Source organism: Bubalus kerabau, chromosome 1 (genome assembly GCF_029407905.1).
Source record: "Bubalus kerabau isolate K-KA32 ecotype Philippines breed swamp buffalo chromosome 1, PCC_UOA_SB_1v2, whole genome shotgun sequence".
NCBI lineage: Eukaryota > Metazoa > Chordata > Mammalia > Artiodactyla > Bovidae > Bubalus > Bubalus kerabau.
Window position 1 is genome coordinate 208,762,251 of NC_073624.1, and position 26,697 is coordinate 208,788,947.

The 26,697-nt window shown below is 41.9% G+C and overlaps 1 long non-coding RNA gene across 6 annotated transcripts; it reads left to right on the forward strand.

Moving 5' to 3' along the window:
* The first annotated feature begins 17 nt into the window (after positions 1-17).
* LOC129631093 (uncharacterized) lies at positions 18-26,442 on the forward strand. 6 transcript variants are annotated; one of them, XR_008703888.1, is made up of 6 exons: positions 18-493; positions 1,955-2,048; positions 11,709-11,835; positions 14,628-15,301; positions 25,017-25,086; positions 26,001-26,442. It is a non-coding gene; the product is annotated as an uncharacterized LOC129631093 (long non-coding RNA). The 6 variants fall into 6 exon arrangements; XR_008703890.1 differs by lacking the exons at positions 25,017-25,086; positions 26,001-26,442 and adding an exon at positions 13,546-13,788 and having other exon boundaries at positions 14,628-18,538; XR_008703891.1 differs by lacking the exons at positions 25,017-25,086; positions 26,001-26,442 and adding an exon at positions 16,252-18,538 and having other exon boundaries at positions 19-493; positions 14,628-14,765.
* The last annotated feature ends 255 nt before the right edge of the window (positions 26,443-26,697 follow it).

The following is a 26,697-nucleotide window of genomic DNA, read 5'->3' on the forward strand; positions in this document are numbered from 1 at the left end:
AGAAAGGACATGGGGACAAGAGTAAAGGCTGGGCAAGAAGGGGCGGGGCAGAGTGTGGCGGAAAGCCGGAGCTCGCGTCACGTCGAGCCGCGCGGGAAGAAGAGCGCATGCGCCTGACACCTCGGCCCGGTGGTGATGTTTGGTGCTTGGACAGCTTCGCCAGGCTGGACTTGGGCGGGAAGGGGGCGGAGCTAGAACCCGGAAGTGGGGGCGGAGTCGGCAAGGGGCAGTCTCGCCAGGTCCCCTCGGTTTTACTGTCACAACAACCTGCCTCTTTGGGGTTCTGAAGAAGGCCTAAGCTGGCCCACTCTCTGGATTCGAGTCCTGGTGAGAAGCAATTCTGGAAGCACCAAGGCCTGTGTTCACCCGTTCCTACGCTGAGAGCTCTGTAGCAGTACTAGAAGAAAGCTGTTTTGTTTATTGCTTACTTTTCTCGCTGCATCTCTAACGGAGGCAGGACCTTCCTTGGGTCTGAAAAGAGACTACTCATACAGTAAGCTCTACTCCCGCTCCCACCCCCAGGACAACTCTGTTCTACACGCATTGTGCGAAGCCCTTGTCAAGTATCAGTGTTAGTACTCACAAGTCTGAACCATGGTTACCGTTCTCTGAGCAGCACAGAAGTCTTGCAGAGGTTAGATGGCTAGAGTGAGAGGGGCTGATAGCGAACCTTCCAGTCTGTGACACTAACCTGTGTTGCCACTATCGTGTGCAAACAGTCTCCTGTTGAACCTTTCCACACCTTCAAACATTAGACTTCCAGTTTCCAAAATTGCCCTGGTTGATTTTTCTCTAAATGTATTGGTCAGACCTGTTCTTGACTTAAAACTGCATGCAAAAGGAGCTACTACTAATTTTTGTTCATATGTCGTCTACTTAATGACATGTTCTAGAATTTTGCCAGGGCTGTGGATGACTTTGCAACCTTTGTTTTTTTCCCCTTTTACTGAAAACTGGAACTTAGTCTGTAGTCTTCTGGAATATCTTCTTTGATACTGAACTGTTAAAATCCTTGGAATTTTCATATGTGATAAGAGTACTAGGAGGCTCTTTTGTTATAATATTTGACCTTTGACCTTAGTTCCTGCCACAAGGCCACAAAAACCCTTGGCATTTCCTGGGTGATAGGAATGTCATTTCTTCTAATGAACAACTTTGTGTGGGCTCCTAGACAGCTTCTGAATGGGAGCTGATCATTGGAAAGATCAAGCCCCGATTAGAAAATTGGAATTTTTTTAGCATCTCCCTCCTGCACCTTTCCTGTGGGAAGCCTTCCCTTGTGGCTCAGCTGGTAAAGAATCCACCTGCAATGCCGGAGATCTGAATTTGATCCCCTGGAGAAGGGAAAGGCTACCCACTCCAGTATTCTGGCATAGAGAATTCCATGGACTATGGTCCATACGGTTGCAAAGAGTTGGACACTACTGAGCGAGTTTGATTTCACTCTCATGCCACCCCCTACCCTTGCCATTGTATTGAGATGAGAGAAGGGTTGAAAATGGAGCTAATGATAAATCATGCTTAGGTGATGAAGCATCCTTTAAAATTCCAACAAAATGGGGTTCACAGAGCTTCCAGGTTGGTGAACACATCCACACACTGGGAGGGTGCAACACCCTCAACTCAGGAAGACAGAAGCTCCTGTGCTTGGGACCTGCCCCCCCATGCCTTTCCCCTACCCCCACCCCCATATCCCCCACCCCAGGCCTTGACCTCTGTATATCATCTGGCATTCATCTATATCGTTTAATAAACTAATAAACATGGGTGTTTCCCGGAGTTCTGTGAGTTGGTCTAGCAAATTACTGAATCCTCCGGGTACGAAGTCACAGGAACCTCCAGGTAGAACAGAAGTTAGGAGTAACTTGGTGACTTACTACTTGTAATTGGCATCTGAATTAGAGTCAGTCTCATGGTACTGGTCCCTAACCTGTGTTATCTGATATTATTTCAGATTGTGTCAGAATTGAGTTAAATTGTAGGACAACCAGCTGGTATCCCAGAGAACTGCTTGGTGGGAGAAAACGCCCATGCATTTGGTGGCAGAGGTAAAGTATTCTGTATGAGTAGTAATGAAGACATGTAGGAAGAAGACTGGGTTTTTTAGTACATACGTTAATCTGACTTGCTGTTAACATCAGACTGAGTCCAATAGGAACTACTACTAATTTTAGGCAATCATATGTCATCCATTTAATGACATGTTCTAGAATCTCGCCAAGATTATGGAAAGATTTACAGCCTCTGTTTCCCACCCCACCCCACCCCACCACGCTTTTGAAAATTGTAACCTAGGTTCCAGTTTCCTGGAATATCTTCTACCCACACAATTTCTCCAGAATATTAGCAGTGACCAAGTTGCATATTTACAGTACTGGGAATGTAATAGTTACTAAGTCAGGAGTCTTGAAATGATTTTTTTTATTTGGAAAGATGTCATAATATTAGAGGAGAAGGCAATGGCACCCCACTCCAGTACTCTTGCTTGGAAAATCCCTTGGACGGAGGAGCCTGGTGAGCTGCAGTCCATGGGGTCACTGAGGGTCGGACACGACTGAGCGACTTCACTTTCACTTTTCACTTTCATGCATTGGAGAAGGAAATGGCAACCCACTCCAGTGTTCTTGCCTGGAGAATCCCAGGGATGGGGAAGTCTGGTGGGCTCCCATCTATGGGGTCGCACAGAGTCAGACACGACTGAAGTGACTTAGCAGTAGCAGCATAATATTAGAAACAGTCTTAAGACAAAATTTATATTGCTGTCACCCTCATATAATACAGTTCTACAGATAACTTCCTGATACTTTCACAACCCCAAATTTACTCCACTCAGCTGGCTTTCTTATTGGAATTAATGGTAATGCCACTTCATTTGTTCAGGCCATAATGCTGAGAGCCATCCTCATACTCCTCTCTTACAACCCCTGTCAATCTGTCTGAAAATCCTCTTGGCTCTGTCTTCAAACCGTGTCTCAGGTTCAATACCTCGGTATTCTCACAGCCACCTTCATCCCACACCTGGACAACCCAGGTCCCTCTGTCCTTACTTCCCTCCTCCAGTAGCCTGGTCTTCACACAGCAGTCAGAGTGATCCTGGCATTTTTCTGCTTAAAACCCCACAGTGTATCCCCAGTTCAATTGGAATAAAAAGCCAGTCCTTTCAGTAGACTACAGAGCCCAATACCAACTGGCCTGCTTACTCCTAATGGGCTTTGCTCACTCTGTCTCAGCCACTACCTTCATTGCTATTCCTTGGGGAATATTTCTAGTGCAAAAGCTCTAGCTGTTCTCTCTGCTTATCAGTTCATCAGTCAGTTCAGTTGCTCAGTCATATCTGACTCTTTGCAACCCCACGGACTGCAGCATGCTAGGCTTCCCTATTCATCACCAACTCCTGGAGCTTGCTCAAACTCATGTCCATCAAGTCAGTGATGCCATCCAACCATTTCATCCTCTGTCAGCCACTTCTCCTCTTGCCTTCGAATTTTCCCAGCATCAGGGTCTTTTCCAGTGAGTCAGTTCTTCACATCAGGTGGCCAAAGCATTGGACCGTCAGCATCAGTCCTTCCAATGAATATTCAGGTCTGATTTCCTTTAAGATTGACTGATTTGATCTCCTTGTAGTCAAAGGGACTTGCAAGAATCTTCTCTAACACCACAGTTCAAAAGCATCAATTCTTCAGTGCTCAGCTTTCTTTATGATTCAATTCTCACATCCATGCATGACTACTGGAAAAATCATAGCTTTGGCTAGACAGACCATTGTTGGCAAAGTAATGTCTCTGCTTTTTAATATGCTGTCTATGTTTGACATAGCTTTTCTTCCAAGGAGGAAGTGTCTTTTAATTTCTTGGCTGCACTCACCATCTGCAGTGATTTTGGAGCCCAAGAAAATAAAGTCTGTCACTGTTTTCCATTGTTTCCCCATCTATTTGCCATGAAGTGATGGAACTGGATGCCATGATCTTTGTGGTTTTTTTTTTTTTTTAATGTTGAGTTTTAAGCCAACTTTTTCACCCTGCTCTCATTTTCATCAAGAGATTCTTCAATTCCTCTTCACTTTCTGCCATAAGAGTGGTATCATCTGCATATCTGAGGTTACTGATATTTCTCCCAGCAATCTTGATTCCTGCTTGTGCTTCATCCAGCCCAGCATTTTGCATGATGTACTCTGCATGGAAGTTAAATAAGCAGGGTGACAATATACAGCCTTGACATACTCCTTTCCCAATTTGGAACCAGTCCATTGTTCCATGTCCAGTTCTAACTGTTGCTTCTTGACCTGCATACAGATTTCTCAAGAGGCAGGTAAGGTGGTCGGGTATTCCCATCTCTTGAAGAATTTTCCACAGTTTGTTGTGATCCACACAGTTAAAGGCTTTGGTGTAGTCAATAAAGCAGAAGTAAATGTTATTCTGGAACTCTCGCTTTTTATATGATCCAACAGATGTTGCAATTTGATCTCTCTGCTTATAATGCTCCTATTCTGGATATTTTCATTACTCTCAGATATTTCCTCAAATGTCACCTTCTCAGTGAGGCCTTCCCTGACCAACCTATTTAAACCCTGGCCCTTACCACAGCATTGCCAGTATCCCTTTGTTGTTGTTCAGTCGCTCAATCGTGTCTGAGTCTTTGCAGCCCATCAACTGCAGCCTGTCAGGTTTCCCTGTCCTTCACCATCTCCTGGAGCTTGCTCAAACTCATGTCCATTGAGTCAGTGATGCCATCCAACCATCACATCCTCTGTCATCCCCTTCTCCTCCTGCCTTCAATCTTGCCCAGCATCAAGGTCTTTTCTAATGAGTTGGCTCTTTGAATCAGGTGGCCAAAGTATTGGAGCTTCAGCTTCAACATCAGTCCATCCAAATGAATATTCAGGATTGATTTCCTTTAGGATTGACTGGTTTGATCTCCTTGCAGTCCAAGGAATTCTTAAGAGTCTTCTCCCAACACTACAGTTACTCTCCCTTACTCTGCTCCATTTTTTCAGTAGCACTTATCAACTCCTTCCATATTTATTATGCTTTACTACTTCCTGTCTGCCTCTGCCTGCTTGAATGTCAGTTCCCTGAGTGGAGGCATGTTTGGCTGTTTGGTTCCTTGCTATATCCCAAGTGCCTGGACAAGGGTGTGCTCAGCACTTAGTAGGTGCTCAGCAAACATTTGTGAAATGAATGATGAATGAACAATTATTTTCATGATGGAGTATTGTTATCTAGGCCTTTCTTACCTGCAGATACATGAACATAGTGTTAAGCATACTATGCATATTTTGTATATGATATTTTTGTCATCATACCATAAATACTGTCATGTTTCTAAATATTTTCAAAATTACAACCACTTTTTCTTTTTAAATGTACTTAAACTTTTTGCATGCTTGTTATTATTTTTCAGACAATAGACTTGTTCAAAGGAAAAGTTAATTATTTCCCACCTCCACTTATCTTATCCTGCTGAAAGGAACCACTTTCAAATTTAGTGGATATCTTTCCAAATATTTTCTCTATACATACATATAAATATGTAACATGTACAGATTTCACAGTTCAAAGACAAGTATGTAACTTTATTTTCTGTAACACAAGCCAGTTTCTATTTTAGGCCTTACTAACTCTGATAGCAGAAAAACTAAGTATAGTTAACTCAGAATAAATGTTCACACTTCATGATTTGCTTATGTATTAATGATCAGTTATGGTTTAATTCAGGCTTAATCCACCTGCAATGTGGGAGACCTGGGTTTGATCTCTGGATTGGCAAGATCCCCTGAAGGAGGGCATGGCAACCCACTCCAGTATTCTTGCCTGGAGAATCCCCATGGACAGAGGAGCTTGGCAGGCTATAGTCCATGGGGTTGCAAAGAAATGGACCCAACTGAATGACTAAGCACAGCACAGCATGGTTTAATTCTAGTGAACTTGTTCTTTTCTTCTTTCACCTTTATATAATTACCAAGTTTTTTAAAGTTATTATAAAAGTATATATTCATTACAGAAAAATTTTGTTGTTGTTCAGCTGCTAACAACAGCTGTCCGCCTCTTTGAGACCCTGTGAATTGCAGTATGCCAGGCTTCTGTGTCCTTCACTATCTCCCTGAATTTGCTCAAACTAATGTCCGTTGAGTCAGTGATGCCATCTCCTCTGCTGCCCCCTTCTCTTGTCCTCAGTTTTTCCCGGCATCAGGGTCTTCCCCAGTGAGTCAGCTCTTCGCATCTACTGGTCAAAGCACTGGAGCTTCAGTTTCAGCATCAGTCCTTCAATGAATATTCATGGTTGATTTCCTTTAGGATGGACTAGTTTGATCTCCTTGCAGTCCAAGGGATTCTCAAGAGTCTTCTCCAACACCACAGTTCGAAAGCGTGACTTCTCTGGCGCTCAACCTTCTTTATGGTTCAACTCTCACATCCATGCATGAGTCCTGGAAAAACCATAGTTTTGACTGTACGGATTTTTGTTGGCCAAGCGATTCTCTGCTTTTTAATACACTGTCTAGGCTTGTTAATAGCTATTTTTCCAAGGAGTGAGCATCTTAAAATAGTAAGTCACAAATAAGCAAAATAAAAACCATATGTAAAGCCAGCAGCCAGAAATAATCAATTTGTTCTGTTCATATATATGCATATTTGAGTTCATATTATAATTAGCTTTTATTGCTTTATATATTGCAAACATTTTTTCATGTCAGAAAATACACTTCTATGGCATTTTTAATGACTGTGTGGTCTCCCATTGTATAAATGTACCATAATTATTTTACCTGATTTTGTACATTTGGTTTGTTTCCAGCTTTTCATTTCTGTGGAGTCACTTGTAGATGAATCTCTGTGCACATCCCTAATTATTTCCTCAGGATAAAACCCCTGGAACAGTTGTTAAAAGGTTGTGCTCACTGTTGAAGGCTTTTGATGATGATGTCAGTAGATCTACCAAATGGTGTCACTGCTTTCACTCCAGCAGGCGGAAGGATCCTTTTCTTCACATTGTGCCAACACCATCTTAAGTCTTCCACATTACCTTGTTTTTCGATGTTTTCTTGAATGTTTTCACAAGTATATTTTTTCCAACATGTATTTTTCAGATGATAATTATTTGGGATTCATTTTAGAAACTAGATCCTCTTTTATAATTTAATAGACTCCTCTTTATCTTATCAAGTATTCTTTGTATTGATTTTAGTCCAAAGCCCTATAGGTACAAAAGTCAGTTTGTATATTTGCTATTTGGACATGTTCTTCTATTCTGGAATATATTGTAAAACTCTGGCCCATAAAGAAATGGCCATATCCGTTTTCTCCTCTTATCTTATTTTACCTCTTAGCAACTTGTAAGACACTGGACTATGCACCTCTTCTTCTAACACTATTCCCCTTTAATTCCCTTGCCACCACGCTCTCCTGGGTGCCCTCCTCCCTCTCTGACTACTCCTTCTCAACCCTAACCAGCTTCTTCCTCTTCCCTTTTATTCTGTACCCAACACTTTCTGTTTATGTAATGCTGTTACCGAACTTAGGTCTGGATCCTCGTTGTCCAAAAATCATTACTCGAGAAAGAGACAAATGTTTGTAAAAGGAAAGTTGCTTTTAATCAGAGTGCTGGCAATCTGAGGAGACAGTGAATTCAGTTTCCCTGCAAAGCTATCTCTGAAGATTCTGCTCAGCCATGATAGTTTGTAGAGGGGAAAAAAGGAAATAATCTCAGTTAATCATTGAAATAGGGGCACAGAGTTGTTTCAGTTCCCGATATAAAGAAAGCTGAGAGCCAAAGAATTGATGCTTTTGAATTGTGGTGTTAGAGAAGACTCTTGAGAGTCCCTTGGACTGCAAGAAGATCCAACCAGTCAGTCCTAAAGGAAATCAGTCCTGAATATTCATTGGAAGGACTGATGCTGAAGCTGAAGCTCTAATACTTTGGTCACCTGATGCAAAGAAATGACTCAGTGGAAAAGACCTTGATGCTGGGAAAGATTGAAGGCAGGAGGAGAAGGGGATGACAGAGGATGCGATGGTTGGATGGCATTACTGACTCGATGGACATTGGTTTGAGCAAGCTTTGGGAGTTGGTGATGGACAGGAAAACCTGGCATGCTGCAGTACATGGGGTCGCAAAGAGTTGGACACGACTGAGCGACTGAACTGAACTGAACTGAAACCTGTTATCTTAAGATGTAAATTATGGGAGTGGGTCTGGTAAGACCTTTACAACCTTGAGACATTCTTTTGATTTACTGTAATAACCAATTTAAAAAGTATATAGCTCCCTTGTTAAGACTAGCAAGGGGGGCTCTCTCCATTCCCCCTTCTGATGTGTATGTCAGAAGCTTTCTCTGTCCCTTTTTCATTTTAATAAAACTCTGCTACACAAAAGCTCTTAAGTGATCAAGCCAGGTCCCTGGTCCCAAAGCTAAATGATCTTCAGAGATCACAAATCCCACATTGTTCACCATAAGCTATCAATGTCGAGACAAAGGGAACCTCTCAGGAGAGTTCTTTCCTGCCAGAAGCTGCTTTCAACCCCAGTATGAGTCACTTGGCTTCCATTATCAACTCTACAAATAAGCCCCCAGGCCTCTTCTCCTCATCCTCCAGGCCCATTTATCCAGCTACATGCTTGGACATCTCAACTGGGTCCCCTCACAGACAGCTCTAATGCAAGTGTCCAAAACTGACTCACAGTATTCCTCCCAGCTCCTCTCCCAGCATTCCCCTTCTCAGTGAGTGGCTCCATCATCCCACGAAATACTTGTGCCAGAATTCCAAGTCCTTCACAAAGTTTCCACCTCTAATCAATCAACGCACTCCTCAAGGTTCATCTCCCAATTACTTCATGCTGCGCTTCTCTCTGTCTCTTCCCAACCTGGGCCAGTCGTTACAGCTCATACCCTAACCATAGGAATTGGGTCACAAAGGACTCAAGCTTGGCCAGCCAGTTCCTTCCTGGAATTTACTGAACTAGGAAAAGGTTTCTGTCAGATAGCAAACCACGAGCACAAATGAAAATAGTTTCAGCTTTTCTATTTAAAGGACGAAAGTCTTGGAGGACACTTGCTCAAGATTTGTGGGCCTTGCTCAACCTTTTGACCTTCTGACATGAATTGATGCTCAAACTATGTGCAATATACATAGTAAGTGCTCAGTAAATGTTGGTTACTATTCTTATGCTTAATTCTGAAAAGTTTCAGTCTAGTACTTTTTGTTTGTTTCATTTGTTCTATTCCCATCTTAGGAATACCAGTTTTGTATATGTTGGGACTCATTTGACTACCTTCCACTTCCCTCATTTTTTGGTCTTTGTTTCTTTGCCATTTGTCATGTTTTTTGGATAGTTTTTTGTGCATGCATGCATGCTTGCTCAGTTGTGTCCAGCTCTTTGCAATCATGTGAACTGTAGCCCACCAGGCTTCTCTGTCCAAGGAATTTTCCAGGCAAGAATACTGGGAGTGGGTTACCATTTCTTTCTGTAGGGAATCGTCCTGACCCAGGATTCAAACCAGCATCTCCTGCATTGGCAACTGGATTCTTTACCACTGAGCTACCTGGGAAGCCCCTAGTTTTTTTAGTTATACTTATTTTATTTTTGATGTTTCTAATGTTCCCAGGCAAATATCAGGTTAATACAGTTAAGTTCCCCCAATTTTCCTTAAATTTAAAATAAAATTCTAACAATGCATACTTGTTTTTTTTTTTAATTCTTCCAAAATGTATGATTTAGTGATTTTCAGCATACTTGATACAGTTACACAACCATCACCACTTATCCAAAACACTTTCATCACCCTTGAAAGAAACTGCATGTCCATTAGCAGTCACTCTCCTTTCCTGCATCCCTCACCCCTATGAACCATTGATTTACTATACATCCCTATCAGCCTGTTCTGAACATTTCATATGAATATCATCAGACATGTGTCTGCTTCTTAGCGTAGTTTTTAAGATTTCATCCATGTTATAGTATGTATTAGCACTTCATTCCTTTTTGTGGCTGAATAACTTTTCACTGTATATATGTTGTTTATTCATTCATCAGTTGATAGATATTAAGTTGTTTCCACTCTATAGTATCTGTTTTTGCCAGTGCAATGTAAGGAATAAATATAAGGAGACTGGACTGCAGCCTCCACATAAAAGCCTACAGAATCCTCAGATGAAGAAAGGTATTTGGGAGAAATTTGTGTTTTCTGGGGAACAGTGGATGTGGGCCAGTGCCCCCCTAGATTTGGGGAAATCCCAATTTTAAATGATCTGTTAACCCTGTTCTTGTTATGCACATAATCATCACACCATGTATCTTTGTGTCAGATGGAGACAGTCCTGACCATGGGCATGTTCTGACTTTCTCCTGTCTTCTCCCTCACTCTGTCCTTGGCCTGGTTGGTATTCATTCCTGAAATACCCTCCACCTGTAAGTCTCTCTTCATGTGTGATTTCTTAATCATTATACCATTTTCTAAAATCTGCTCCCATTAGCACTTCCAGGAGGTGAGGGTGAACTTTTCTAGAACACTGAAGACAGATAACCCCCACTCCCTTTTTTATGTCCCTTGTGGCTAAAAATAAATAACTAAAAATTGGGTGTGGGGGCCTGGAGTTATACTGCAAATATGGGACTAAAGAGGATGTGACTAGCCCAGACATCTCTGTAGCTGATGTGTAAAGCTGAAGACTGTGTAGTGTGCCATAGGGAATTCGAGTGAAACCCAGAATATTAAGCAGAGACTTAGGATGAAGGTGGGGTGGTAGATGGAGGACACTTGGGAATTTCAGTTTAGTCATGGGATGAAAGCTATTTAAGTACACTTAAAATCATAGCACTGCCTTGCTTTGTTTCACAGTGAAGGATGCACTTACTATCTTGTGTCTGGTCTTTCCTTATTTAATCCTAGTATTATTTTAATTATATTAATTTGGAGCATTTCTCCCCAACTAGATTATGAGCTTCTTACAAGAAGAGACCTTGCTTACCTCATAATACTCACATGTTTCTGAATTTGTTCAATGCAGCGAACATTGACCTGTCAGCTCAGATTCTGGCTCCTCTGATTTCTGTGGACTTGGGAGATTCAGTTTCCTTTTCCAAGGCTCAGGTTGTGAAATCTGTCTTTTATTCTTGGCAAGGCATTCATGAGGATCAAATGAAACCAAGGCTGTGGGAACCCTTTTAGAACTGAAAAGAGCTATGTAAATATCTGTGGTATTTAGAAGTTTCCAGATAGCAATCAGTATACCAGGGTGCTAGTCGTTTTGAGCTTTCAGGGGAGGACCCCTTAATGCCCTTTCCATCTGAGAACTGAGAAAGCCCTGAGCATCCCCTCCCTTAGGAAGCTGCTCCCTTTTCTCACCTGGCCTCTCCTTTTTTAGGACTCTCAGAGTGTGATCATGCCATAGAGAAATCCAGTCTGCTTTTAAACACCTCTCTTTAACCATATTATAAGTTCTGATTGTCACTAGATCGGTTGGTTGGTTTTCAAATCTGTGAATTTGCATTTAAAGCAGCAGCATTCTTAAGTCAGTATTCCTTTAGACCAGCTCCATCAGAAAGGGTTTTCCAGTTACCTAGTGAATATTTGAACCTTCAGATACTGATGCCAGGAAGCTGAGGTTTTCCTGTAGGGCCTCCACTAGTGGGAAGTGGTGCAGAGAGGGGAGGAGAGGGAGAAGGGCAGTCAAAGGAGAATAGTCTGAAACAGAGATGTCTTTTGCCTTCAGGATGTATCAGGTCACAGGAGAGAGGAGACTGGTTATCAAGAAAGAACAAAAAAACTTACAAGAAAACACTGAAGACAGTGCAGGAGTACAAGAAGTATATAAAATTAATTTGGAGTATTTCCTGAAGGTAGGTTTTGAAGGGAACCAGGAGAGAGGAATCCCTGGTTTAGGGGTCATATATCCTTCTCTACTTGAAGTAGAACCTAGCTCAAATAGGAATATTTCTAATCTTTATCATCTAAACTGAGCCTGGTGCCAGGAGCTTGGATGCTGATCCTGACTGCAGTGACCAGGTTTCATACACCCCAATCAAACCCTTTAAAGCATCTCCTCATGTAGGAGCAGTTGAGAAGTACTTTTGAGGAAAACAATTTTAACAAATACCTCCAAAGCAAAACTATAACTTCATCATAATTCCTTTATTTCTTTTGAAATGGGTTTTAAACCAGAATAACTGTTTCTAATTGTTAGAAATATTTTAAATAATTGTTAGTAATAATCTTTACTAATCATTAAAAGAGAAACACATACATTAGTCTTTTTGAAAGTATCATTTCTGATCTTTTGCTCAGTATGTGAGTTGCTGTTTTACACCTTATTTTGTGACAAAGGTGTGGTACTCATGTTCCCCACCCCCATGCCCCCCAAACCAATACTAGACTCCTCTAGAATAGTGGAAGAACAGAAGTTAAAGGCAACCCTACACTCCCAGCAAACACTCATCAGGTATCACCTGGAAACTGTTCAAGGCAAAAAACAAAAATGTTTAAGGGGCCTCTAGCTTCTTGGAGTTAATAATCCATTCTGCCTACCGCCTCCCAGTTATTTCACTGCTATGTGACAATCACCTCTGCATTGTATCACGCACTGATTTCATTCCTGGTAACTGTTAAAGGACTGACCTTTTCAGATGATTGGCGCTTCTAAATAAATCAGATCCATTTGAGGTCATGTCTGGGGGAATATTAAGCTTGCATTCTCACATGCCTTCTTGAGTGGGTAAAAAACAATTGGAATTTCTGTACAGAATTGGGTGTGATGTATGAAATGGATCCTCTTACTCAGCTGCAACCCAGAGTGAGGCAAATATTTCAAGAAAAACATTTGATGTGCATTTTTCTGGGCTTTGTCAATACCTGAAAACAAGAGGCAGTTTCTTCCAAGGAAGAGATCATGGATGGTTGGTCTGAGGAACACAGAGATTCCAGATAGATTTTCCCTCCCTCAGCTTGGGGTGCCACATCTTCCTTATCCACCCACCAAAGTCCTCAGAAGTCTTCTATTACTAGCTTCTATTACTAGTCTTCCTCCTTGAAACCTCAGTCACTGTCAGCACTGATTTGTCTTTGCCTTGGAATTCATTGTGGTACAGCTATCCCTAGTGTTACTCCTTTCCTCATCTCTCAGTTTCACCTCACCCCCAGCAGTATCTTGAGAGACCCCAGTAGAGTATGAACAGCTGCAGGATGCAGCAGATGTGAGCAGCCACAGAGGAAATCGAAGTCTCAGTGAAATCCTATATGGAAACCCAGGCAAGCTGTGAAATCGAAATTAAGAAAGGTAGAAAAAAAATGTAAAATGTTGAAGATTTAGCCTGATAAATTTTGAGCAAAAGAAGAAAGAAACATGATATAGTGGATAAGGCAGAACTTAGGGCTCAAATCTGAGTGAAGTTTACAAAGTCCACTCAACCAGATCCCTAGAGAAGAGATAGAGCCAAGAAAATGTTAGAAACTTGGTTGTAGATTTTACAAGATTGAACCAAGAGGGCCAAGTCTGGGGTAATGGAAAATAGAGTAGGCACTCCAAGAATAATACATTGTTTTCTCATTTAAAGGAAGCACGATCTGAAAAGTATGGGAAAGTGCAAGTTTAGGCCATGTGTTGAGAGATGCCATGGCATATCATTATGCCTTGAGTTCAGCTGCTACCTCCGCCACAAAGTTCTGTGCCCATGGGCAATTCTTTAACCTCTTGATGCCTAAGTTCCTCCACCTGCCAAATGGGAAATGATTAATGGCCACCTCATGGTATTCTTGTAAAGACTGGAGGAGTTGCCAGCAATGGTGCCTGGTACATAGTGAGTACCATGTTATTTTATTATACATGAAATTTGAAAGTTCTCCTTGGTGATTTATTTGGAATCAATAAACTTTAGGAATAACCTTATCAAATTTTTCATAAATGATGAAACAGTGTCATTATGTGACCTTTATAAGCCATTTGAATTGCATTTTATTATCTGCCAGTCTCTTTAGGTCATTTTTAAATGACTTCATGTATTTAAATCTTGTCTTCCAGTATGACTCTTGAATGCAGGAAGTTCTGTCTTAACCTTATGCGACACAATGTGAGGCACATATATCAGAGCTTACTAATACGTTAGTTCCTTTAAAATGCAAAATTTCAAATGTATCCCAATGACAGTCATTTACACATTAGCAATGATAAGTTTCTTTTTAAGTATTTATTTGGCTGCACTACGTGTTAGTTGTGGCACTCAAGATCTTCAGTCTTCCTTGTGGCATGCAGACTCAGCTGTGGCATGTAGGATCTAGTTCCCAGACCGGGGATCAAACCCAGGACACCTGCATTGGAGCATGAAGTCTTAGCGAAGCCACTGGACCACCAGGGAAGTCCCAGCTTCTTTCTTTCTTTTGTAATGCCATCTTGGAAGACCCAGATGTCCCTGGTAGAAAGGTCTGGATAAGTAAGTGTTAACAAAGGGAGAGAAGACCCCAGAAGGAAATGTGGCTATGGCAGCAGACCTTGCTGGGTCTTGATAGAGGAAATAAAATGTGTTTACTGAAAAGTTTTATGAAAGCAAAACAGAAGGTATAACGAGGACCATGGCCCATACTTTTCAACTGCCCCCTCTGTCCAGCTATGGCAGGCTCCTTTTCATGTGTTTTTCCACAGATGTTGGGCCTCTGTCCTCAGGCTGCTCACAGCCCATTGAAGAAACTGGTCAGCAGCTTCGCAAAACAACCCAGGCCATGGAAGAAGGCCCTTCAGGGCCCCAGAGCTCAGAACTTGACCTGAAGCTTTGACCAGGAGGTAACATTTGTCCTTCCTATTAACCAAATGTAAGGGAACTGTTGGAACAGCAAGGACACAGGAAGGATTGAATCATTTCACTAAACCATCCATTTGTGAGCCATTTCAAATTTACCAATTTCCTGCTGGGGCAGTGGGAGAGGGAAAATGAGAAGAAAAACCAAGTCCAGTGGTCTTAATTCTGAGGGCCTACATGGGGCAGAGAATATGCTTTGATTGAAAGGCAAGACTTTTCTCTGGGATATGTAGAATTGGAGGCAAGGGGAGGCAGGAGGGAGAGTTTGGGAATGTAGGCTCTGGAGGAGGGAAGTAGGAAGTGAGTTCTGTCCTCCCAGTGGGCTTTCCCTCCCCAAGCAGATCACTAGCACAGACGGGAGTGACTATTAGGAGAGATGGGGGTTCCGTTCAAAAGCTGGATGGGCTGGTGACTGTCCCTTTGCCACAGAGCTAGAGTGGCAGTGCAGCATGCATCCCAGAGGTCTGGCATGCCAAGCTCCAGGAGGACCCCAAGGTCAAGTGGGCAGAGCAGGAACAGGGTTTGTGCCATCTCGCCAATCTACTGCCCTGTCTGAGAGGGTGCTCTCCAGATGAGGTCCATCAAGGGCCTGTGGGGTGTGTAGCCAGCAATGAAAACTGAGGGGAGCAGAAGGAAGCTGAGCCAGATGTTCCCCCTTATTCCCAGCAACAATGCCCACATCCTGTCCAGCCTACATCCATCCATCAGATTTAGGAACTTCAAAGTAGAGACAGGGTGTACAGCCAGTTGAGTTGCCAGATAAAACACAGGACACCCAATTAAATTTGAACTTCAGACAAACAAGGAATAATTGTTATTGCATGAGACATACACTAAAAAAAGATTATTCCTTGTTTATCTGAAATTAAAATCTTACTGGCTGTCCTGATTTTTTTAAATTGTTTTGCTAAATCTGGTATTTCTAGTAACAGGACAACATGCTAAATGAATCTCAACATTTTTGAGGATGGTATTAAAGTAGTAGGGTCTTGTCATGTCTGGGCAATTGTAGGAACTTCCAGAAGTGGTGCTGAGTTCTCCAGGCTCTGGGATTTTGTTACTGACTCCCAGGTGACAGTTCCCTTTCCAAGCACCTGGCCCCTCTTCCCTCTGGGAGCTATGAGAGAAAAGAAAAAAGAAATATACTATACAAGCTGATTTGATGGGCCAGCCAAAGGAACCGGCAGTAACTCAGGGGTTTCAAACTGTGGGTCACAACTCCTGCAGGTTGTGAACCCAGGTCATGCCAGCATGAATAGGGGATAGGGTGGATTAGGGAAGGAGATCAGAGTGTACAGCCTGTATTTTTTTTTCAACTGCTCTCCCTTTTTAATCAATTTTACACAATGATATTGTACATGAGTAATCACAGTAAGAGACAGGATGGGTTTCCTGTACACATACAAGACGTACAAGCTCATTCACTGAGGCTTTTAGAAGGTTTTATCAGTACAAAACTTGTTAATACAGGTGAAGCCCAAGAATACAGTAGACATGACAGAACATCAACTCAGCAGAGGTGAATTCTTAAGGCGTTTGTCTCCTGCCCACACTGTCTGCCATGAACCAAGTATAGAGGACTTTCTCTCTCGGGTATTTAACCTTTGATGAGCACAGGCCTGTGGGACATGCAGCTTTGCAGTGACCCCACAGCTCAACCACACCAACCTTGACACAAGCAAAGGATATCTTCCTTTCTCCAAGTATTCTCAAGAGTAAAAAAGCTATTCCTGGTCACCCTACTCCTTTGGGTAACCTACATTCTAAAATATATGATTATTAATCTGGTAACATTCTCAAGCATTTTTGGCAAGATATCTCAAATATCTCATCACTGTTCTTCTACTCACTAAAAATTCTTTGAGCTTCATAAAGATTGTTTCTGATTTTCCCCCCAAAGTATGACAATTACATACAGAATAAACGTGCTAGAGTTAACAGAACTAAACAGAGGGCAGACTTTTCCTTACAAAATGAAGCAGGAATGGAGATACAAGAGAATAGTCTAGTATACACATTAATGGAGGAAGCTGAGTCCACTAATGATTCTGTCACTTCTACCCAATCCACTAACAGTTCTGAGCGAGTGTGTTTCTACTTTCCTTTTTCACACCCAATCTCATCAGCCACAGGAACTGTTAAAAGTTCACAATGTTGGCCTTCACTTGGCCCATGGAATTCCCATGATACGCAATGGGGAAACTGCCCACCAGCCCTCACAGTCAGCTACTGCTTCCCATGGCCAGAGCTAGACCTCATCACTGCCTGGGATGGGTTTTAGTTCTCTCACTTACATACCTCAACATAGAGGTTGAAAGACTACATTAAACAAAGGCTTCCAGGACATGTTAGGGAAAGAAAAACCCATGCATCACATCCACATCTATTTTCCATCCTTCACAAAGCCTAACCCTCTTACAACAAAACAGGCTTTTGTAAGCAGGTTTTTTAAAAGATAAAGCAGGAGAAATCAGTAACTGGCTGTGATTTGACCTAAAGTAGAGAAAGAAAACAAAATGTTTGCTAGATTTTAAAAATGACAATTTTACAAAGACAATCTTCAATCTGTAATTCTATTACTTAACTGTCTCTAGAAGCAGAGTATTAATACAAAATAAAAACTGATTTTTTCATTAGACAATTCCACAGAATTTCAATGAACATTTAACATTAATTATTTTAGTAAATTTTATGTAATAATCCGTGACTACCGAAGGTTTCCTATGTGTGATTCTATACTTTTGCACAATCCTTCATATAAACTAGGTACTGGGAGGAAGTGTGGTAAGAAACAGCCAAAGGACAGCTGTTCCTCTTTCCTGAAAGTAAAATCAAATTACTACCTATCTCACACCCACCACTGCCATGCACACAGTTGTTTAGTTGCTGAGTCGTGTGTGACTCAGTGACCCAGTGGACTATAGCCCGCCAGGCTTCTCTGTCCATGGGATTTCCCTGACAAGAATATTGGAGTGGGTTGCCATTTCCTTCTCTACTGCTTGTATTTTATCTCAAAAAAATCTTGTATCTCTGAGTTATTGTGTGTATACATGACTAACAATATTTCTTACTGTAGTCAGGGTCCAAAATGTTTGAAAGACACTAATGATGATGTTGAGGCTTGCAGGACATTATTGTGAAAACTATTGGATCAACAGCCAGGATGAGTTGGTTTCACACCCATGGGTTAGGGTAAGCTTTGCCTTGTTCTGGAAAAATCACCCTCTGGAACCATCTTATCTTTTCATGGAATCTTCAGTCCCTGCATATAAATGGCCAATGTTTAATTTAAATCATTTAAAGTTCCCAGGTTTGTTCATTTTGTTTACTGTACTGTAATAACTTATTAAAAACGTACATGGAATTGAACATTGTTGCACCTGGTCTTAGGCATTAAATATAAGTTATAATGTGGGACTAAAGGCATTGTCCAAATGGCCATAGTGGGTTTTTTAAATTTATTTTTTTATTGCAGGATAATTGCTTTACAGAAAACCATAGTGGTTTTAACATTTGTTTTATTTCCTCCTCTAAAGGAAAGGTTTTTCACTGAAAAATCCATGGAGATTACTTGGGATAATTCCCCAAAGCTACCCTAAATGGTTTTGACAGAGTCATAATTTCTCTCATGCAAAGAATATATGATGCTTTTACTTAGAAAGTGGAAGAAGAAATGTTTGCAGTTGTACTTTGAATTTTTAAAAAATTCCTATAACAATTAGCTCTTGATTCAGAAATTATAAATAAAGCTATTTTATCATCCAGTGTCACTGAAACATTTTGTCCTGTGATGTTTTAGTTTTTATTGTTCATACAGATTTAATTTTTATCTTGCATTCTTTGTCGGAAATAGCTTATAAATATTAAGTCTAAATACTTATTGTCCTGTACCAATTGCTCCAACCTCTGTTTCTTCAAATTTTGTATTTATATATGAATGAAGTGGATTTGCCATGCTTTTTCAGTAGGGAGATACTGTTTAGCCATGGAATGTACAGGCTTTGGAGGCAGATACACCAGGATATGAAACTAATTCTGACACACAGCACACTGTGACATACAACACACTATGATTTTGAAAGGCACATAATGCCTTAGAGCCTCAACATCCTTAAATGTAAGATGGGGGAGAGGGGGAAGTACCTAACTGGAAGAGCTATTGTGGAGTTTATATGAAAGAATAAAGACTGGCATGGGAAAGATAATGCTATATACTCACCAAAGTCCATTTCTGTTTCCTCTTTATGAACTTGACAGTACATTTTAAACCTCCCTTTAATTAGTTTGGGGCTATGTGACTGGGTTATGGTGTGGGCTATTTCTAGGCCTGGCTACCTAACCTGGCTCCCACAGAGCACACATGTTTTAGATCGTGTGGCTGCAAGGCGAAGACTGCTAAACTCACATAAGACTGTGTAAGCAAGAAATCAACCTTTCTTGGATTCTTTCTTCCCTGGTAGCTCAGCTGGAAAAGAATCTGCCTACAATGTAGAAGACCCTAGTTTGATTCCTGGGTCGGGAAGATCCCCTGGAGAAGGGATAGGCTACCCACTTCAGTATTCTTGAGCTTCCCTGGTGGCTCAGACAGTAAAGAATCTGCCTGCAATGAGGGAGACCTAGGTTCGATCCCTGGGTTGGGAAAATCCCCTGAAGAAGGGAACAGCTACCTACTCCAGTATTCTAGCCTAGAGAATTCCAAATTCCACGGACTCTACAGTTAATGGGGTCACAAAGAGTCAGATATGACTGAGTGATTCTTTCAGTTTTTATTCTTTAAGGCCATTAAGATTTTGAGTTTGTTACTACAGCATTGACTAGCCAACTCTGACCAGTGGGGCTTCTCAGGTGGCACTAGTGGTAAAGAACCTGCATGCCAATGTAGGAGGACGTAAGAGACTCAGGTTTGATCCCTGGGTCGGGAAGATCTCCTAGAGGAGGACATGGCAACCCATTCCAGTATTCTTGCCTGGAGAATCCCATGGCTAGAGGAGCCCGGCAAACTACAATCCATAGTGTCACAAAGAGTTGGACATGATTGAAGTGATTTAGCATGCATGCAAACACTAACCAATGCATTTGAGATACTAAGTGTATTTTTCTTAAATGTAGGTATAGATACTTGGATATAGAAACTTAGATAGAAAACAGTAAATTTTAGCATTTAAGGTATCTATGAACCTTAAAGTATAGTATGAGTCCTTTGATATATATTAAGAGTAAAAAAGAAGACAGAGTATATACCATGTCACATTTTGTGTAAGAAAGAAGGGGAAATCAAGATGTACATATGCTTATTTTTGCCCCCCCCCCAAGTATAGAAAAAGAGAAAACAGAAACTGATAAAAATGATTACCTATAAGGGGTAGATTGGAACAGAGTGGAGATAGTGTTCATGGGAGTGAGACTTCTCTGACTAAATGTGCTTATACAGTGTTGATTTTTGAACCATAAGGTTTATGTATTCAGAAATAAGAGTAAATCATAAAAGGAAAATGCCCTAAAGTTGGACCTTAAAAGAAACACATGGCCCAACTCTAAATAAAATTGGTCATTCAACCAGCAATGAAAAAGAAGCTTATTTGGGATAAACTAAACACTCTTCCAGTTGAGCTATTTCAAATCCTGAAAGATGATGCTGTGAAAGTGCTGCACTCAATATGCCAGCAAATTTGGAAAACTCAGCACTGGCCACAGGACTGGAAAAGGTCAGTCTTCATTCCAATCCCAAAGAAAGGCAATGCCAAAGAATGCTCAAACTACCGCACAATTGCACTCATCTCACACGCTTGTAAAGTAACGCTCAAAATTCTCCAAGCCAGGCTTCAGCAATATGTGAACCGTGAACTTCCTGTTGTTCAAGCTAGTTTTAGAAAATTCAGAGGAACCAGAGATCAAATTGCCAACATCCGCTGGATCATGGAAAAAGCAGGGGAGTTCCAGAAAAACATCTATTTCTGCTTTATTGACTATGCCAAAGCCTTTGACTGTGTGGATCACAATAAACTGTGGAAAATTCTGAATGAGATGGGAATACCAGACCACCTGACCTGCCTCTTGAGAAATCTGTATGCAGGTCAGGAAGTAACAGTTAGAACTGGACATGGAACAACGGACTGGTTCCAAATAGGAAAAGGAGTATATGCAGAGTATATCATGAGAAACACTGGACTGGAAGAAACACAAGCTGGAATCAAGATTGCCAGGAGAAATATCAATAACCTCAGATATGCAAATGACACCACCCTTATGGCAGAAAGTGAAGAGGAACTAAAAAGCCTCTTGATGAAAGTGAAAGTGGAGAGTGAAAAAGTTGGCATAAACCTCAACATTCAGAAAACGAAGATCATGGCATCCGGTCCCATCACTTCATGGGAAATAGATGGGGAAACAGTGGAAACAGTGTCAGACTTTATTTTGGGGGGCTCCAAAATCACTGCAGATGTTGACTGCAGCCATGAAATTAAAAGACACTTACTCCTTGGAAGGAAAGTTATGACCAACCTAGATAGCATATTAAAAAGCAGAGACATTACTTTGCCAACAAAGGTCCGTCTAGTCAAGGCTATGGTTTTTCCTGTGGTCATGTATGGATGTGAGAGTTGGACTGTGAAGAAGGCTGAGCGCCGAAGAATTGATGCTTTGAACTGTGGTGTTGGAGAAGACTCTTGAGAGTCCCTTGAACTGCAAGGAGATCCAACCAGTCCATTCTGAAGGAGATCAGCCCTGGGATTTCTTTGGAAGGAATGATGCTAAAGCTGAAACTCCAATACTTTGGCCACCTCATGCGAAGAGTTGACTCATTGGAAAAGACTCTGATGCTGGGAGGGATTGGGGGCAGGAGGAGAAGGGGACAACAGAGGATGAGATGGCTGGATGGCATCACTGACTCGATGGATGTGAGTCTGAGTGAACTCCGGGAGTTGGTGATGGACAAGGAGGCCTGGTGTGCTGCGATTCATGGGGTCTCAAAGAGTCGGACACGACTGAGCGACTGAACTGATCTGAACTGAAACACTCTTATTCTGACTGCACATGCATTTTATTGGAAATGAGGAATTTCCAGAATAAAGGGGAAAAATAAAGGAGGATTTAAGAAAAACACTGTTAAATACCAATAACAATATAAACTCATATAATTCATATTCCACCTCCTTGCTCTCCATACATATACATATGAAATAGTTGTGCTCCTGAAGGATCCTAAAAATTATATTCTAGTGACAATGAGCCTACGTAGTCCCCTTATTTTGATTTCCCAATAAAATCACTGCCACAGGCAAGGATAATCAAATGGTACTACAATCACTACAGGAAAAGTAGTTGGAAAATAGGTTATTCCCACAGGGGCGGAGTACCACTCCACAGATCATTACTAATTTCAAAGGGAAAGTTGTTCCTTTGATATCCGATGCAATGTATGCCCACCCACACATATGCATGTGGCCTTGCCTGTCCCTGGGGATCCACTTGCCCAGATTGCTGGGTAAAGTGGCCCAATGACAGTTGTAAAGCTCCAGCCTCCAGCTTGTCACCTCACCTCCTACGACAGATTTCCCTGCTTTGACATGGCTGTCATTACACCTACCAGAGTCAAAGCTGCAGCAGCTCCCATGCCTGGGTCCAAAGCAGTGGGACCCATGGAGGCCCTGGTTTTTCCAGTGGCTGCCCAGAGGCACCTGGTAACACAGCCGAGAAGTACAAATGCATCAACACTCCTATGGAGTCCTCCAGGATGTGATGGTGTCACGCAGCAACTCCAAAGATGTCCCACATGACAAAGTGACAAGCAGGCCACTTGTGCAGTCATTGGCAGCTCAGCAATAAATCACTTTTTATTTGTTTCCCTCCTTTTCTGCCTCAATTCTTCCCCCCTCCCTTATTTTGCTCCCATGAGATTGTGCTCATCATAAAACACTAGCATGTAAACTTTGCCTCAGTCTTTGTTCCCAGGCAGGTGCTTCTCTGTGGAGGCATGGCAGTCACCATCTCCACCCAGTCACCATTAGCGTCACCAGTAGTGGAAAAACCCAACATATGGACCTCTTCATAAGATGAATGAGGATGAACCTTCATGAGGTGGAACTCTTCAGAATGCTCTGAAGCAATCTTGCAAACAATGTTTAACCCAAAACTAATCAAGTTTCCAGACCTAATTTCCATTTTAAGGGCAACATAGGCTTCCGTGGTGGCTCAGATGGTCAAGAGTCTGACTGCAATGTGGGAGACCTGGGTTTGATCCCTGGGTTCGGAAGATCCCCTGGAGAAGGAAATGGCAACCCACTCCAGTATTCTTGCCTGGAAAATCCCATGGACAGAGGACCCTGGTAGGCTACAGTCCATGGGGTCGCAAAGAGTGGGACACAACTGAGCAACTTAGCTTTCTTTTCTAGGCTTAAAAGTTAAAGAACAAAAAAAAAAAAAAAAAAAGTTAAAGAACACCATCAGGAAGAAAGCAGACACATTAAGAATGTACAACTCTATAAATCCCCGGGCCTGGACTCTTCAAAAGTCAATGTTGTAAGTCAAAACCAAACAGAAGTTAAGATAGGGGAGATTTTCCAGGTTAACCTCCAGAAAGACTTCACAAACCTTGATTAGATCGTGGGGGAAACTGCATAGAAATCTTCAGGGGACAATTTAAAAAATTTAAATGTGGCTTGGATATTAGTTGTGATTGTAGAATGATTATTACTTTTCTTAGGTGTGATAGTGGCATTGTGTTTATATAGGTAATTGTCTTTATTTAGAGATTCATGCTGAAATATTTAAGGATTATGATGTCATATTGACAACTTAGTTTCAAAATTTATGTATGTTAGTGTATGTGTGGTGGGTGAGGGCAGGGAAGAGAGAGCAAATGTAAAATATTAACCATTCTGTTTAGAGGGAAGGCCTTCGTGGTTCTTTCAACATAAAATGTTTTAAAATTTTAACAGTAAAACTTAAAGTGTTTTTAAATTGTCAGAAAAAAATCTAGGTAAAATTTAGAATACATTCATACTTGAAGAAATGTTTTAAACTGTTTTTTATTTTCCTCAATTGGTCTCTAAAAGGCAGTCAATACTTTATCAGGGGTTAATTCACTTACCTCAAAATGTATGTGAAAGTAGCTCAGTCGTGTCCAACTCTTTGGATCCCATGGACTATAGAGTCCATGGAATTCTCCAGGCCAGAATACTGGAGTGGGTAGCCTTTCCCTTCTACAGGGGATCTTCCTAACCCAGGGATCAAACCCAGGTCTCCACATTGTGGGTGGATTATTTACCAGATAAGCCATAGGGAAGCCCAAGAAAACTGGAGTGGGTAGCCTATCCCTTCTCCAGTGGGTCTTCCCAACCCAGGAATCGAACTGGGGTCTCCTGCATTTAAGGCAGATTCTTTACCAATTAAGCTATCAGGGAAGCCCTTCAAAATGTGTGTTCACTCCCAAATTGCTATGCTTTCAAAAGTTATTTACCTCTAGCAGGTCTCTAGCAATTTCTCAAGTAGAAAAAATTTGATACCATTGCTGTACACCTAAATTCTTGTTGACAAAGAAGAATTTGTCAAACCAGCAAGTAGCACAGAGAGTTGCTTCCTTTGGAAATCTTTTTGGTGTGCAAACTGAATATTCAGGCACTGAGGCACCATGGAGAAAATGGTTTTTTTAGGAGTAAATTTTGATTAATCTGGTCGAGGCATCAGTTATCTTTCCCATGCATTACAAATCTTGTATAGGATTCAGATAGGAATGGCTTCATTCTCTACAGGTGTATTGGCAACAGGTAGACACTAAACAGGAGAAGGCGATGGCACCCCACTCCAGCACTCTTGCCTGGAAAATCCCATGGATGGAGGAGCCTGGTAGGCTGCAGTCCATGGGGTCACAAAGAGTCGGACACGACTGAGCGACTTCACTTTCACTTTCCACTTTCATGCATTGGAGAAGGCAATGGCAACCCACTCCAGTGTTCTTGCCTAGAGAATCCCAGGGACAGGGGAGCCTGGTGGGCTGCCGTCTATGGGGTTGCACAGAGTCGGACACAACTGAAGCGACTTAGTAGCAGCAGACACTGAATAACTTTTAAATATGATAATATACAGTTATTTCAGGCTTCTATTACTAAAACTACTTCTTGACTCATGGGGAAAACTTTCCAAGCTTTTTGTTGTTGTTGTAGCTATTTTAATTGATTTTCAGAGAGTTTTCTATTATTATCATTCCTCTAACCCACAGCTTGCACTTTATTCCCCAGATGCCTCCATTCCAAACACAGTTGCTACTCCCATACCCCCTTCTGCTCTCATCAAGGTGACTGGCTCCAGGTCAGCTGATCTTCAGTTCTTCCACCCAAGACAGTCCCAGGAAGCCATGCATCCTTACATTATATTCATGCTAACTAAACTGGCTTGACAATGCTGTGGACTCATAAAGGAGTCCCCCACAGGTTGGGTTATCTCTGCTTTATCCAGGGAGGGGCCCTTCTTATACCCATAGAATGCTTGTAGTATACGAATGTACATTTTCCCCTAGTGAACAGCAGAACTCCTCAGTTAAGGCTGAGTCCATAGCCACTGCATTAGGTTTCTGCTGCATTAATGCTGCATAGCAAGTGACCAAAAATCTCAAAAAAAAAAAAGCCATTGATCTTTCTTTCAGGCCAGAAAAGGCAGCTCTGCTTTAGGCTGTGCACTGGTTTAGGGCTGCTCCACTTGTCTCTTGTTCTCTGGACCAATGGCTACTTGGGCAAGCTCTTCTCCATGTAGGGTGGCAGCTGTGTTGGTAGGGTGAGCAGAAACACATGGCCTTGGCTTAGAACTAACATACTGTCGCTTCTGCCACATATTGCCCTGGTTGATTTTGGGATCCATTGATTATGGAGTGGGATTGCAGTAGTCATCCAGCCCAGAGGCAGATGGCACAGCTGTCCTTCCAGTCCTACCTCTGGACTGTTACACATATGTCATTTACACTGCTGGATTTTTGCCTCTCTGTTATGGCATCTTAGAACCATAGTTATTTAGTACACTATGCATTCATTCAACAAGTATCTACTGAGTGTCTTCTCTGTGCCAAGCATTGTGCTAAGGCTTGGAGGAAGTAACAATCAGCAAAAATAAGAGAGAGACTAATGTATGTTGCCTCCCTCAGAGTAATCCCTGAAGGTGGTGGGAAAGAGTTCAGAGCAGCATACAGCAGTAAATCAGCTTCCTTTACTATCTTCTCTGGTTCTTTTCAGTTGCAGTCTGCTGCTGCTGCTAAGTCACTTCAGTCGTGTCTGACTCTGTGCGACCCCATAGACAGCAGCCCACCAGGCTCCCCCGTCCCTGGGATTCTCCAGGCAGGAACACTGGAGTGGGTTGCCATTTCCTTCTCCAATGCATGAAAGTGAAAAGTGAAAGTGAAGACACTCAGTCATGTCCGACCCTTAGCGACCCCATGGACTGCAGCCTACCAGGCTCCTCCGTCCATGGGATTTTCCAGGCAAGAGTACTGGAGTGGGGTGCCATTGCTGTCTACTACCATTCATTTCTGAGAACACTGTTTTCTTCCCTCCATTTTATAATTCTCTCTCCTCCTCATATTAGTTGGGCTTTTCCAGAGAGACAGAATAAAGAAGATGTGTTTGTCTGTCTGTCTACCTATCTTCTTAGAGAGAAGAAGAACAGGAGGAGAAAGGAGAACAGTAAGGGAAAGAAGGAGAAGGAGGGGGCAGTAGGAGGAGGAAGAAGAGGAGGGAAGAGGAGAAAGGGAAGGGGAGCGAGAGATTGATTTTTAAAGAATTGGCTCATGCAGTTTTGGAGGTTGGCCAGTTCAAAATCAGCAGTGTGGGCCAGCAGGCTGGAGAGCTGCAGAGAAAAGTTGCAGTTCGAGTCCAAAGGCTCATAACTGGCACAATTCCTTCTAGCTCAGAGGAGGTCAGTCTTTCTGTTCTC